The sequence below is a fragment of the Phyllostomus hastatus genome, unplaced genomic scaffold, assembly GCF_019186645.2.
Source record: "Phyllostomus hastatus isolate PE091 unplaced genomic scaffold, TTU_PhHast_1.1 phas_contig_62, whole genome shotgun sequence".
NCBI lineage: Eukaryota > Metazoa > Chordata > Mammalia > Chiroptera > Phyllostomidae > Phyllostomus > Phyllostomus hastatus.
The window spans coordinates 9,221,603-9,236,193 of record NW_025333921.1 but is presented as its reverse complement, the minus strand read 5'-3'; positions in this window follow the sequence as shown (position 1 = coordinate 9,236,193).

Genomic DNA, 14,591 nt, shown 5'->3' with positions numbered 1-14,591 from the left:
AGAAAGTAGTACAATGAAAAAGTTACATCTGGTGTTAGTTGTCATTTTATTTATCAGTTCACACCTTCATCACCATGACATCAACTTTTCAGGTGTTTTGTAACTGAGAATTATGTTGGTCAACTGCATCAGGGAGTCAAAATAGTCCTTCCAGTATAGTTTTGTGTTTTCAAGTTATTCACAGATTAATTGTTTGACACTCAGAGCATATTTTCTCATTGAAAAGCTATATTGGAAATGATAGATACATTTCCAAGACTATTTAACCTATAATGCAGCTAAAATTCCCCACAATATTACATAAAATACAAAAATAATGACATTTTTTAAGCATTTTAAAATGTAAGGGAACATAGAATATATTATCAGAATTTAGAGAATACTCTTCTGACATTTTCAATATTAATATTGAAACAGATGTGTAAAAGAAATGAAAACGCTTTAAACTTTTTTCCAAATGGTAGTGCCTATGGAAAAGCAGGTTTGACTTGAAGGTGAAGGAGTAGATAGACATGTTTGAGAAGATTCTGAAAAAGACTATTGGCATTTTTAAAGAATTTGAAGGTAAAAGGTTTCACATCTTTTCTATGTAGAGCTTAATTTAAATTTCCTTTTTTAAATTTAAACTTTTTATTAATAAAGATATATATCATTATCACTTCTATGGAGGTGGACCGTGACTAGGTTAAAATTTATTTATTTATTTTTTGTTGGGAAGAAGGGAATTCATAAGTGAAATAAAATCACAAACCTTTAATTCAGAAACCAGCAATATTTACTATATAATACTTAAAGCAAAATTTCTCTATTTTCAGTTCTTTCTGTATTAACTCATAGGCTCCTTTCCCTCAGTAGGTTGCCTTTCACTATCTCTCTTTGTCTTATAGCCCACTTTCCTATCCTTCCTCTTTCCTCCCCTGATCTGTTTTTCAGAGAGCACATAAGAAATTTATGATTTAACTTTCTTATACTAAATACCCACCACCTTCATTCTTTTTCTCTGCCTAATGTTACTATAGTATTTTTAATTTCTTACTTGTACTTTTACTTTTTTAAACATAAATAATACTTCTTTATTCCTAATTTCATTTTATCTATTCATGTTTTAAATTGTTGTTCAATTAGTTGTCCCAGTTTTTCATATTGCCCTCTTCTACCCCACCCCCCACTCCCTTAGTCAGTCCCCACTCTGTTTCCATTACCATGGATCCTTTATACAAGTTCCTTGACTAGACCCTAAATAATATTTCTTAACTCCTTACTTTGTAACTACTTATACTCTTCAGCTCCCTTTCTTACTTTCATTTTCTAAGTTCTATTATCCACTCTCCTACCTTGAGGCAAGGGTAATAACTGTCACTCAGTAGTCATTCCTCCCTCCACCTTAGTAATAGAATCTCTGTTTTAGCTGGACAAATGACTGCCCAAAATAGAAACTATTTTTCCCATTCTTCCTGAGACTGGTGTGACCATGTGGCTGACCAATAGAATGTAAGCGGAAGCGTCAACTGTGATTTTCAGGAAATATCTTTAGAGGGAAAGGCGACATTTTCCCCCATACCTTCCTCTCTTCTGAAATCTGGAATGTACATTGTACATCTAGTGCTTGGGCAATCATTGTAGGTCCTGATGGTAAGTCCTGTGTTGGTGGAAGGAGCCTGGGACTCCTCTGATGGGTGGTGTTCTACCAGCCTTAGGCTGCTTATAGACTCTCTTCACATGAAAGCTTATGTCATATTGTTTTGGGTGTCTCTTAGCTGAACCCAATCTAATACAATAATAGTTACACTTTGTTTTGTATCCAAAATTAGATCCTTTATGATTAGCCTATAGTTTGATTTCAACAGTTGAGAGCCATAAATAGTATTTATATAATTGGGTAACTATTGTTCAGTACAAAGTCAAGAAGTTCTCATTTTTATATGTTTGCAAAATTAGTCTACATTTTTTTCTCTCAATTTTCTACCCAATTCTCCAAAATATCATCTTTAAAAAAAAATTCCGGACATCTGGCAAGATGGAGGCATAGGTGGATGCACCGTACCTTTACGCACAACCAAGATTAGAAAAACAAGAATTTAGAGCCAGAATAACACCCAGAACTGACAGAGAATTTATCTGAATGGAAGTCGGACAGCCAAGAAGTTGAAGTAGACCCCTTCGTCCAGACCGGTAGGAGGGGCCGAGAGGAAGAGTGGGCACGGGTTGCGGTGCGCGGAGATTGGGGAGAACTGGGCACAAAAGGCAACCAGGAGCGCTTAAGCCTTCTGGGACTTGAAAGTTTGCAGCAGTGGACCCTGAGTACATAGGCGGCGGCTGGCGGACCCAGTGAAGTGGCATTGTGGACCAGGGTAGAGCGCGCAACCCAGGATCCCAGAGAAGGGACTGAGATCCCAGGAGAATGGAGCTACCGCCATTGTTCCCCACCGGCCCCACCCCCGCCCCCGCCCCCGCCCCCACATATAACATCACAATCTAGCGACTGGGGTACCCAGCACACGTGAACACCTAAGGCTCCGCCCCTCACCGTAACAAGAGCGACCAGACCAGAAAAAAAAAGAGAGAGAGAGAGAGAGAGAGAGAGAGAGAGAGAGAGAGAGAGAGAGAGAGAGAGAGAGAGAGACATGTCTCAAACAGAACAGATCAGTCCCCCAAGACTCATCCTTTTGAGCGACCAAGAAATAGCTAGTCTATCAGATGCACAGTTCAAAACACTGGTGATCAGGAAGCTCACGGAATTGGTTGATTTTGGGCACAAATTAGATGAAAAAATGCGGGTTACCATAAAAGAGAAGAAGGAAGATGCACGGAGAACCAATAGTGAAGGGAAGGAAACTGGGACTCAAAACAATAGAGTGGACCAGAAGGAAGAAAAAAACAACCAAGCAGGAAAGAATGAAGAAATAAGAATTCAAAAAACCAAGGAGAAGCTTAGGAACCTCCAGGACATCTTTAAACATTCCAACATCCGAATTATAGGGGTACCAGAAGGGGAAGAGGAAAAGCAACAGATTGAGCACGTATTTGAACAAATAATAAAGGAGAACTTCCCCATTCTGGCAAAGGAAATAGACTTCCAAGAAATCCAAAAAGCTCAGAGAGCCCCAAAGAAGTTGGACCTGAGAAGAAACACACCAAGGCACATCATAATTACATTAGCCTAGGTAAAAATGAAGGAGAGAATCCTAGAAGCAGCAAGAGATAAGGGGACAGTCACCTACAAAGGAGTTCCCATCAGACTGTCAGCTGATTTCTCCAAAGAGACCTTACAGGCAAGAAGGGGCTGGAAAGAAATATTCCAAGTCATGAAAGACAAGGACCTACATCCCAGATTGCTCTATCCAGCAAAGCTCTCATTGAGAATGGAAGGGCAGATAAAGTGCTTCTCAGATAAGGTCAAGTTAAAGGAGTTTATCATCACCAAGCCCTTATTTTATGAAATGTTAAAGGAACTTATCTAAGAAAAGAAGATAAAGAAAAAACATGTATAGTAAAAGGACAGCAAACTCACAATTATTAACAGCCACACCTAAAGCAAAACCAAAAGAAACTAAGCAAACAACTAGAACAGGAACAGAACCACAGAAATGGAGATCACATGGAGGGTTAGCAACAGGGGAGTGGGAGGAGGAGAGAGTGGGAAAAGGAACAGAGAATAAGTAGCATAGAATGTAGGTTGAAAATAGATAGGGGGAGGGTAAGAATAGTATGGGAAATGTAGAAGCTAAAGAACTTATAAGTATGACACATGGACATGACTAAAGGGAGGGATATGGATGGGAGAGGGTATACAGGGTGGAGGGGAGTGAAGGGGGGGAAATGGGACAACTGTAATAGCATAATCAATAAAATATATTAAAATTAATTCCTTGTGGAGAGCTCCTTCCCAGAGCTCTGTACCTTCCTGTTCCAGTTTTGGACTTGATATTTTCCAAACTTGCTGTACAGTAGTTGCACTGAGCAGTGCTTTCAGAGAAAGTGGATTAAAAGGGCCAAGTATGAAAATGACATCTTCCAATCTTCATTTAACAGGTCAGTTGTGAAAAAGAAGCTGGTATCTATAAAATGCTTCTATGGGCAGCCTCCCCATTACTTTCCTTCAAATATTGTCCACCATTCATATTTTCCTATCATTTCTAGTTCCTCATACAGTGTCAGCCTAATCCAATTCACAGTTTTTCATTTTGGTTTCATTCTATCTTAGATTCATTGACTCCTGTTTTGATGCAGACTCTGGCCTGCGGGGTCCATGTGTTGTGGCTGTGACAAACAAATTCACACGGACTACAGAAGTCCTTTGGAGAAAAAGGGATGGTATGGCCACTCTCTAAGTGAGAGAGAGGGCCCCGACTCCTGCCTAGATAGGCTTTTATTGTTTTTCTGGGTTCATTACATTGAGGATGGTCCTCATTTACTATGTGCAGGTTCACTGTAGGTGATTACCTTTTACAGAAAACAAAGGAGAAGATGTTGCTAATTACATCAAAGAAGAAGGATATTTTCAAATGCAAAGGGAAAAGTGGTTGAGCTGGTTAGACTTCATACTTGGAAGGTTTAGCTCAGATTTTAGGAAGTTACTTTAAAGATATGTAGTAAACATTTGCTGCCTCAATTCAGGGTGAGGGAACTTTAGCAAAAGCAAGCCTCATAGCAGTCTAGGTACAATGCAGGCCTGATTCCCCAAGGGAAAACCTGTCTGTGGGTGTGGGTACTGTGTGCCAACCTTGCTCCCCATTGGTTTTCTGAATCAGGGGCTGGGCTACATTCCCCACTGTCATGTGTAATGGTCCCCTATACTGTTTTTCTTTGTATGTTTTTGTCTTTTACTTTCTCAGCATTTCTGAGAGTCAGTACAGTGAACTGGACAAGTGCATGGTCACTACAGTTAGGTAAGCTGGGTGTTATTCTAACACGATTACTGTTTGGTTGCATACTTTTAAACAAGTTAATAATTATCCTCTATCTAAGCCTTAATTTCCTCATTTATAAAATTGTGATAATGGTAGTACAAGCTTCATAGGTTTGTTGTGGAACTAAGTGAGTTGATCCATGCTTAGGGTTTACCACAGTACCTAGAACATAGAAAACATACAATGTTACTTATAGCTAATACTGTTATCAGTAGTGCTAGAGAGTGAACCAGCCAAGGCCACATATACAAGAGCCTAGTTCAAACCCAACATGCCTCCAGTGCCTGAGTTTTCAATGACCCCATAGTGCTGTTTCATGTGGAGTGTGTGGTATTGGTATGAGGGCTTCTGTTGGGGAACAAGCTACCATCTAGAACAATGGTTTGCAGTTATATGTTTGTATGGCATGTGGGAGATGGGAGCTTAATGTGAGGTGGGGAGCAGAAAACCCTGGTATTTTAAGGAGACCTTTCTAAGTACACATGTCTGAGACCCCTTTTGAGAAAGTTTGATAAGCTCTTCAGGGTGGGTTGTGGCAGGGATGTGTATTTTGAATTAGCTTCCCTAGTGATCTGATGTCCTTTCTGGTTCAGAAAACTGATTTGGTGAAGTTGCTACATTTTGCTGAAGTGGAATGAATCTACTAACAGAAATCCTAGGAAATTGGCCAAGAGAAAATTAAATAAAAAGAAAGAAAAATATTCCTAGACTCAGTATGCCTTGTGAAACATCCATATCAAGCAACACATTTGTTTCATATTTTCACTGCTGTGATACATATTTCTACATGCAAAACATACTCCAGAAGCCACATCAATCTCTCTCTTTTAAAAACAAAATGTTTACCTAGTTTCTATTCAGCTAGTTTTTCCCTTTGATAAATGTTTTAGTTAACTCTTACAGTAACAGAATTATAACCATCCCCAAAATGCCCACTGTCATAAATTATATTCATACAAATAATTCAATGATGATCAAAGAAAAGAAAAAAAGAAGAGAAAAGAGAAGATCATTAAAGATTTTCTGGTACTTTAGCAAGAATGTGTCACATTGTTCTTTTATCCTAAATTGTGATCACTAAATCATACTGTGTATTAAATCTGTAGATTTTAAACAAGATTCTTCTTTTATTATAACATAAGGAGTTAAGAAGCAAATAACTTTAGTATGATAGAAGTAAAAAAAGGGAATGCATATTAAATAGCTAACACTCATATAGGATTTTCTATGCATTGAGGGCTAAGTGCTTTACATATAAGAACTATTTAACCCTTGCAGCAACCCTGTGAAAGAGGTCTAGTTATTTCATGCCCACTTTTATATGAGGAAATGGGAAGAGGTTAACATGCCCAAGTGGCCCAACAGAGCTGGGGTTTGAAGCCAGAGGAGCCTGGCTGCAGATCTGTGGGTTCAAGCATACTGCCTTTCCCTGAACCAAAGGAGAGAGGAGAATGGAAAAGGAAGCCTGTGACAAATACCTAAAGATATGATGTGATAAACTTAAAATAAATTGAATAATTTTTTTTATTATTTTAGTATGTTTCATTTTTAGAGGGTTATAATTATCTAAATTTTAGTTCTTCAACTTAAATTTTTCATATAGGACACTAGCACTTCCTACTGATTCATCATTATATCACCCAGGGGCATATCTTTTTCTCTGCCGTCTCTCTACCTCAAGAACTGTGAGGCTATCCCTGGCTGGTGTGGTTCAGTGGGTTGAGTGTTGACCTGTGAACCAAAAGGTTTCCAGTTTGATTCCTGGTCAGGGCACGTGTCTGGGTTGCTGGCCGGGTCTCCATTTAGGGAACTGATCCATGTTTTGGTCCATGGATTGATCCATGTTTCTCTCCCATATCGATGTTTCTCTCTTTCTCCCTTCCTTCTCTCTGTCTAAAAAGTAAATAAAATCTTCAAAAAGAAAAAAAAGAACTATTAGCCTATATGGTAGTGTATATATGCATACAGATGCTTGTGTTATTTTGGGATAATCCAGTGCTTCTCAAATTTTAATTTCCATCAGAATCACCTGATAGACTCATTAAACTCAAAATCCAGAGTATCTATTTAGAAGCATGGAGTGGAACTGGAGAATTTGCATTTCCTGTCACCACTCCTTTATTGAGACATAACTGGCAAAATTATAATATGTTTAAAGCATACAACACAATTATTTGATACACATATACAATGTGAAATGATCCCCACAGTCAGGTTAATAACACATCTATCACATCACAAAGTTACATTTTTTTGTTGTGAGAACACTTAACTTCTATTCTCTCAGCCAATTTCAAGTATATAATACAGTATCATTAACTATAACCACCATGCTGCACATTAGATTCCAAGAACTTATTCACCTTATCATGGGAAATTTGTGCTTTTGACCCACCTTTCCCCATTTCCTCCAGTTTACAGGCAACAACACAGACACCATCTTACTCTTTGTTTTATGAGTTTGATTTTTTAAAAAAGATTACACAAGTAAGTGATATCGTACAGTATTTGTCTTTTTCTGTCTGGCTTGTTTTACTTTGCATAATGCCCACCACTTTCATCCATGTTGTCACAAAGGCAGTATTTCCATCTTTTTTATGGCTGAATAATATTCCATTGCACATATACCACATTTTCTTTATACATTCATCCACTGACAGACACGTAGGTAATTTCCATATCATGCTCCAATGAACCTGCTGACCCTTGATCTTGGACTTTGAGCATACAGAATTGTGAGGGAGTAAATTTCTGTTGTTTAAGCTACCCACTCTGTGGCATTTTATTGAGGCAGCCCTAGCAAACTAGTACAATCAGCAATGGAGAGATTATCAATGTTTTTAGAAAGTAAAAACAAAAGTAAAAGAGATCACCTGCAAAAGAATGAGATTCAGACTGACCTTGGACTTCTTATTAGCAGTACTGGGAACTAGAAGACAACAAAACAATATCTTCAAAATTTTAAGGGAAAATAATTTTTAATTTAGAATTCAGTACTCAGATTAAATATCAATCAACTGCAATGGCAGAATAAAGGTACTATGTAAGATCTCAGAATGTTTTTCCTCCCACACATTATTACTAATGGTGCTTATTTGAAGATATATTTCATTAAAAAAAGATGTAAATCCAAAAAAAAGGAGGAGATCAGCCTCCGAAAAAATAGGCCAACATAGAAGAGATGGAGAGAGGGTACCAGTAGAGGTGTGGGCAGGGTCAAAATTTAGCTGTTGATATCCAGATGTCCAGGAACTGATTCTGCAGGACAGAAAAAACCCCTTACTTCCACTCACATAGGCTGCCAATTTTGGAAAACAGAAATATATTCCATGAACTATTTGAGCATAATTTTACCAAAAAATTATTGATTTATCAGAAATTCAAATTTAACTGGGAGTCCTGCATTATATCTGCCAACTCCATACTAGTCCGAAGGCACTTAGTTGCTGTGTTTCTTAGCACCTCGCACAATGTTTAGCTCGTAAGAAGCACTGTTTCAGGTGTCAATGAAGTGTCATTCAGAAAGTTTCTGCATCATAAGGATGATGAAAAATTAGACAAACAGACAAACATAACCAATTAAGAAACTATAAGGGACACTTGAGGGGCTCAGGATATCTAGCCATTTCATCACTTCTGCATAATTTCAGAGATAGAACATTTACAGATATGTCTCATAAATTTCACATTTGTTTGTTCATGAAACTTTACTTCATCTGCAAGCCCTTTAACACACCCAGAGTCCATAATATATTATAGGCATCATTTGTCCTAAATCTAACATTTAACTTTGCAACATATACATTTTTTGGTAATTTTTATTTAATGTCAAATTTCTTGTATTGATTAGTTCTTTCAAAATATTGTACAAGTATTTTATGCTGTGATACATGGATTTGGAAGTTTTGCATAAAATTCTATTTTACTGAAAAGATAACAGAAACAAAATCTATTGATTAGAAGGGGCAAATTTTGGTGGACTATTTGGAGTAATTATAGTTCTACATTTAAAAGATACGTATTGCAACAGTAACCATGTTGTATTTATCATTCAGAAACAATTTCTTGAATTTTTTCTTGTTTTGAAGAGGTGGTAGAGTGATAAGTTAAAATTCACAGCTCATCAGCATGAAAGAAGATGAAAAACAGGCATTTCAAAACAAACCTTTAAATGTCTAAAAATCTAAGAAATGCTTCTTTATGAATTTTTCACAGTTTGTTTTTTTCTGGGGGAAAATACATTTGATGTGCATTTGATTGACTGCAAGACAAAAGTCAAGTTGCTCTAATTTAAAGTGACTTGCTCTTATCATACAGTGTCATCTATTATTTTCAGCAGAAATAGAAGAAATTGAGTGAGAAAATTGAAAATCATTTTAATGCTCCCCAAAGAAATTGTAACATGAGCTGGAACATATGGGTAATTTGTGAGGTAAAGTCAGCCATGGAGTCTGATTATCTTCAATATAGTTTTTGTGGCTGAAGTTTTCTTTCTTTATTTTATTGTTGTTCAAGTACAGTTGTCTCCATTCCCTCCTCACTCCCCACCACCCATCCCTACCTCCCACCCTGGATCCTACTGCCCTTTAACTTTGTCCTTGTGTCATTTATACATGTTCCTTGACAACCCTTCCTCTCTTTTTCCTGTTATCCCCTCCCCTCTCCCCTCGGGTTACTGTCAGTTTGTTCTTTATTTCAATGTCCATGGTTGTATTTTTCTTGCTTGTTTGTTCCATTGATTAGGTTCCATTTATAGGTGAGATCATCTTTTCTAAACTAAGAAAAACTTCCCTTTTTTGAGAGAAAAATCTGATCAGACATCTTCAGATTTCTGTTTCATTTTTTTTAAAGTAAATTTTATTGACTATGTTATTACAGTTGTCCCAGTTTTTCCGCTTTTGCCCCCCTCTGCCTGGTATTCTCCTTCTCTCCAGCAATCCCCACCGTAGTTCATGTCCATGAGTTGTGAATGTAAGTTCTTTGACTTCTCTATTTATTATACTATTCTTAACATTTCCCTGTCTATTTTGTACCTACCAATTATGCTTCTTAATCCCTGTACCTTTTCTCCCATTCTTCCCCTTCCCTCTTCCTGCTGATAACCCTCTTAATGATCTCCATCTTTATGATTCTTTTCCTGTTCTGGTTGTTAGCTTAGCTTCTTTTTCTGTTTGTTTGTTTATTTGTTCGTTTTTTAGTTTCAGTTGTTGACAACTACGAGTTTGTTATCATTTTGATGTTTATAGTTTTGATCTTTGTTTTCTTAAATAAATCCCTTTAATATTTCATATAATAAGGGCTTGGTGACAGTGAACTCCTTTAGCTTTACCTTGTCTGGGAAATACTTTATCTGCCTTTCAGTTCTAAGTGATAGCTTTTTTGGATAAAGTAATCAGGGTTGTAGGTCCTTGCTTTTCATCACTTTGAATACTTCTTGCTTGCAAAGTTTATTTTGAGAAATCAGCTAATAGTCTTATGGGAACTCTTTTGTAGGTTACTCTCTGCTTTTTTCTTGCTGCTTTTAAGATTCTCTCTTTATTTTTCACCTTTGACATTTTAATTATGATGTGTCTTGGTGTGATTCTCTTTGGGCCCAACTTGTTTGGGACTTCTTTGCTTCCTGGACTTGTATTTCTATTTTCTTCATCAAATTAGGGAATTTTTCTTTCATTATTTTTTAACTTTTCCATTTCTTGTTCTTCCTCTTCTCCTTCTGGCATCCCTATGATTCAGATGTTGAACTTTTGAAGATGTCCCAGAGTCTTCTTATTTCTTCCTCATTTTTTTTTGAGTTCTTGTTTCTTTATTCTATTCTGTGACTGTTTATTTCTTACTTAAGTTCCAAATCATTGATTTGAACCCTGGCGTCTGTCCCTTCACTGTTGGTTCCCTGTGGATTTTTCATTTCACTTAGTGTAGCCTTCATTTCTTTCCTTATGCTTTTACTTTATTACTCAATGAGTTCTTTGAGCATATTGATCACTAGTGTTTTGAACTGTATATTCTGATAGGCTGGCTATCTCTGTTTCATTTAGTTCTTTTTCTGGGGTTTTGTTCTGGTCTTTTGTTTGGGCAATATTTCTTTGTGCTCCTCAATTTGGCAGCCTCCCTGTGTTTGTTTCTGTGTATTAGGCAGAGTTGCTTTGATTCCCTGTCTTAGTGCACTTGTTAAATTGCATGGGGCAGAGCCTTAAGTGCTTTCCAGGGCAGGGCAACCCACTTCACTGCTTTGTGGCTCTGTATGTGGGAGAGGGATTGGAGAGGGGACAGTGTCATTACCTGACTGCTGGAGGCTTGCTCAGTACTCACTCTGCTTCCAGTCTCTTCACCCACACCCACTTCCTGGATGTAACTGGTACCCCTCTAGCTGTTGCCCTGGTGTTGGTTCCCAGAGTGGGTGGCTTTGTAAATGTTGTTTTGTGAATGTTGTTGGGCTGTTTGGTCCCTTTAAATGGACTGTCTTGAGAGATTGGAAGCTTCTTCCACTGCTCCAACTCCCACTGATTTTTATAGCCAGAAGTTGTGAGGTGTTATTTCCTGGCGCTGGAATCCTGGGCTATATGGTCTGGCTCTGGGCTGGGATTATGCTCACTTCACAGGTGTCCTTCCTGACTTTTTATCCAGCAACTATGAATGTGGTGGGTAATTCTACTGGCTGCTGCCACCATCTTGATGTGCAGCCCCACTACTATCATGCTACATCCTCTCTGCTCTGACTCCCCATCTCCATTCCTCCTACCTGTCTGGATGAATATGGCCTCTTTAAATTCTTGTCATACAGTTTCTGGCAGTGCTGGGTGGTTTTAGTTTTGAGGTTAGTTGTGATCCTTCTTATGATTGTGCAAGGAGGTGATGCGTGTCTATCTATACCACCACTTGACTGGACCAGAAGTTCTGTTTCATTTTTTTAAGATTTTATTTATTTTATTAATTTTATTTTTAGACAGAGGGGAAGGGAAAGAGAAAGAGAGGGAGAGAAACACCAATGTGTGGTGCTTCTTGTGTGTTCCCTACTGGGGACCTGGCCCACAACCCAGGCATGTGCTGGGAATTGAACCAGCAACCCTTTGGTTTGCAGGCCAGTGCTTAATCCACTGAGCCACACCAGGCAGGGTCTCTGTTTCATTTTTAACTGGGGTATTAAATAAGCATGACTCATGAGATGATAAAAATACAACCCTACTTTTGCCCCTTATTGTTCTTTCAAAATTTATTTAATGAGATGTTCTTTCCTTTCCCCAGGATGGAGGGCTTGTTCCATTACTTTTTTGCTCACATTTAGGTAACAGACTATACTAATGTCACATTAGGTCAAAACCTTCTGACAAATGACCAAAACATTAATGTTGAATTTCTCCTTTCTTCAGTAAGGCATATGTATTGAAATAGAGAAGGGCCTTGTGCTTTCCATCCGTTATTATTTCTCCTCCTTTCCCAGCTTGCTAACTGTGTGTTTTGATCTTCCACTGTTAGGGCCCAGAGGGAGAGGGGTTTAAGGGAAAAGAGTACAGTCTTCAGTGGTCATGTACTTAGAACAAGCTACAAAATTTTCAGGGCCCACTACACAAGTGACATGCAGGGTTCTTTGCTCAACAAGCAGGAAGAAGTTACCTTTAAAAGTCCTAAAATATAAAGCTTTTTCATTTTTTTCATAATCTCTCTCTGGAGTTGTCATGCTGTTTTTATTTGCTGTTTATTGTCAATCCAAGAAAAATTAAAATTAGTACAATTTTATTGTTCATTTTTATATTTTGCAGTGCTGGTTCTCAAAGTAAACACAAGGATGTTTAACTTGTATGCAAAATTCCTGAAATGCCAGCTTGTGTTTTGTAGCTAGAATATCCATGCACAGAACAGTGAAAATGATGTACAAAACAAACTCCTTGATACACACACATTCTACTAACACTCTGTCTTGGGTTTACTAATAAGTAAGGCAGGACTGAAAGGAAATAAATTATAAGTAGTCCTGTCTTTCCCTTTCCTTCTATGTCATCATTTTTAGTGTAAGTGTTTAGTTAATTCAGAGAAGTAAAATGAGTAAGAAAAAATATGTCTAGGGTTCCTCAGTAATTTGCATTTCTTAGAATGCCATTGCCTGCTTTTCATGTTTGAAATAAGTTCTGATTCATATGTAAAGCATAGCCATTGGGGCCTCTCAACAGCCTCTGCTTACTTGGTTATACACATAACATGTTCACATTGTACTCACTTTGAATTTCACTGAACTCCCATGCATCCTGGGCCCAGTGAAATTCTCTTCTCCATGGGTCATCATAAATTCTCTGTGCAAATGGGGCAGCGAGGAATGACAATGGGACCTCATCCCATTGGACTTATAAAACATTAGTTGAAAGATACAATTATTGAAAATTTGAATATTCAGAACATTAAATCAAGCATGGGGCCTTTCTAAGTGTTGGGCACTCTGTAACTGCACAGGTTTTGCATGGCATGGAGCTGCTTCTGAGTGCCAGTTGTCCTTCACACATAGTATCTTGCTGTTGGAGTCCTATGGACCCTTCCAGGTGGTTCACTCAAGCAGACTTTCAGCTGCATCTTGGGAGACCCACATCTGATCTACATTCAGTGCTCATATATGGTTTCACTGCACAGGTAGCTACTTCTTACATGCAGCAACAACCCACCCTTATTTTACCACCAAAGCAGCTCCCAGTTTTCCTAGGGAGACAGTTGACCTTTGTATCCTAAGATGCTGTAAGACACATCTCATAGATGGTCTCACTATAGTACTGTCCTAGGTTTGACGAGAAGGAGCAGAACTCTCTTGATCCTTTCTTAGAGATCTGATAGGTTAGAACTCATAATACAAGTTAGAACTCACCTTTTCTCCCCAAATCCTCTCCCCAACTCTACTTTTTCAAGTCTTATATTTCTCTATGGGTATAAACCAGGCTTTGATCTACAATAGTTTTCAAATGATGTCTTGAAAATCTGCATATGGTTTTCCCTCAAAAATTACTTTGGTCTCTGATGTCCACCTTATCTTAGTGCCTCAGCTGAAACTTCCAAATTAAACATTCTGCTCCATGTAAATTATCATACTGGGTGTAAAGCATGATATAGGCACAGGAATTGGATGTGTTAAATCATTGGTCTGTTTGAGTTTTGTTGAGGCCATACAAAATTTGAATGCCTGTGAATCTTCTGCCTTAGGACAATATGCTGCTAAGCTTTCAACCTGTCTAGAAGCTCATTAAATTGGATTCCCAGACCCAATTCTAACAGAGGACATAGGGGCTTCCCTACACCAACAAGCAATTATTGGCCACCAATAGGGTGTCCAAGAATTTGTCTCAATTCTGACATTGTCTACCCTGAAATAGCATCAGTGTCCATAGGTTAAGGGTTCATTTTATAATTCCCACCCCAACACACATATTCAAATGCCACCTGAAAAGCCCGGGCTCTTACCTGTTCTTCTGCGTGATTGGCTACAGATCAGAGATTTCAACAACCCCAGCAACTCAGAATGTCAATTGCACGTCCAGGTTGTTACCTATATTCTTGATCCAGTGGCTATAACTCAGAGGTTCCCACAACCATCTCCTAGTATTCAAATAATTTGCTAAAGTGGCACACAGAACTAGAGAAATATGTTACTAGATCATCAACTTATTGTACAAGTAGATAATTTAGGGATAAGCAGATGGGAGAGAT